Consider the following 1,634-nt stretch of genomic DNA (forward strand, 5'->3'; position numbering starts at 1 on the left):
ACAGTATCAAAGAAATCTGAAAAGCCCTAAGATTAAGTACAGGACTATTCAATTCTGATTACTTTTTATTAGCTATATAAACAATGTTTTTTAATACATAAAATTTATACCAATATTGTTCTGAATCAAATACTTAATATGTTTGCATTTTTCCTTAAGATTAGATATGCATTCAGTCACATACCAAAAGCTCCTAATTTTTTGCGCTTTTTTAGAGCTTTTGTTTTCATCTCAGGTTTATTTCTTTTTTGAATTATAATTTCACATTTTAATGTTTTGTTTCTTCAGTTTAAGTAAAAAGAAAAGAATATCCAACAAAGTTTTTGGAATGCCAAGAATAGCCAGCCATAAGCCATGCCCACAGCCTACTGGGGCCTCTCCTCCCAGACTTATGGTTATCCATATCACATTGTAATATATCTTGACATGTGGCAAGTTAATGTAAATGAAAAGTTTGCAAAAGCCCAGGGGTGGCCTGCAGCAGTAGGCATCACTGACATATTCCCTTAGTGACAAGAGAGAGACATTTCCTTTTTCTGAAGTAATGTTAGAGATTCCATGTTTTGTGTGCAGAATATTGGTGCCAGTAAATCCTCCATCACAGGTACCTTTCCAGTCTCGGAGCTAGTTCATATATTACTTTATTAAACCATAAGATTTTTTCCTGGAATTATTCATAAAGCAGGAAGTGGGAAGATACTGGGTCAAAGCTGGTCCAAGAAAAGTTCTCTGCATTAAGACAATAACAATCTCCATTTGCAATTCTATATTTAATATTTTGTTTCTCCCTGAAGGTGGCAGGCACTTTTAGCGAAAACTAGCAGACTGCCTCCCCTTAATTTGCAAGTATCTCTCAATTTACGGCCACTTGTTCAGTGACTGTTCAAACCTGCAGGAGCACTGAATAAGCAGGACTTATAACCAGTCCTTGGAGTTTTGGCCCTTTTAGCTTCCCTAGGGTCACATGAACACGATCCGGGCACTCAGTGCCTAGCGCATGATTATGTCACAGCATCCCACAGTCACATGATAGTCATTTGCAGCCTTCATGGCCAGCTTCTCAGAAGAAAAGTCAATAGACAAGCCAGCAGGTCACAAATGGCAAGCCATGTGACACTTAACAACCCGCAATGATTCATTGAACAACCAGGACTGTCAGAATTCCCAGAATTGCCAATGCTAAGTGATGCAGTCACGTGACATCATGCTTCATGAAAATTCCTGTCCCAACTGCTGTCATAAATTGAGGACTACCTATTCTGAACCGGCTCCCCAAACACAACAGACGCACCAATAAATCTCCAATGTTTCTTTTATTTATTTTACAAAATTTATATGCCGCCCTTCTCCCCATGGGACTCAGGGCGGCTCACAGCATGTTAAAAAACAATATACAAAATTACCCCTTCTAAAAACCAATTAAAATCCAAATATAAGTGGCTGTGACTATTTAAAATCATTAAAAATTTTCCCTATTTAAAATTCACCCTAGGTCAGGCCCGCTTGTTGAAAAAGCCATGTCTTGAGGGCGCGGCGGAAGGTTAGGAGATCCGGAATCGTCCGGATCTCGGGGGGTAGTTCGTTCCAGAGGGTGGGGGCACCCACAGAGAAGGCCCTCCCCCTGGGGGTCGCCA

This window comes from Protobothrops mucrosquamatus, unplaced genomic scaffold (genome assembly GCF_001527695.2).
Source record: "Protobothrops mucrosquamatus isolate PMUCROS unplaced genomic scaffold, P.Mucros_1.0 scaffold35, whole genome shotgun sequence".
Classification (NCBI taxonomy): Eukaryota; Metazoa; Chordata; class Lepidosauria; order Squamata; family Viperidae; genus Protobothrops; species Protobothrops mucrosquamatus.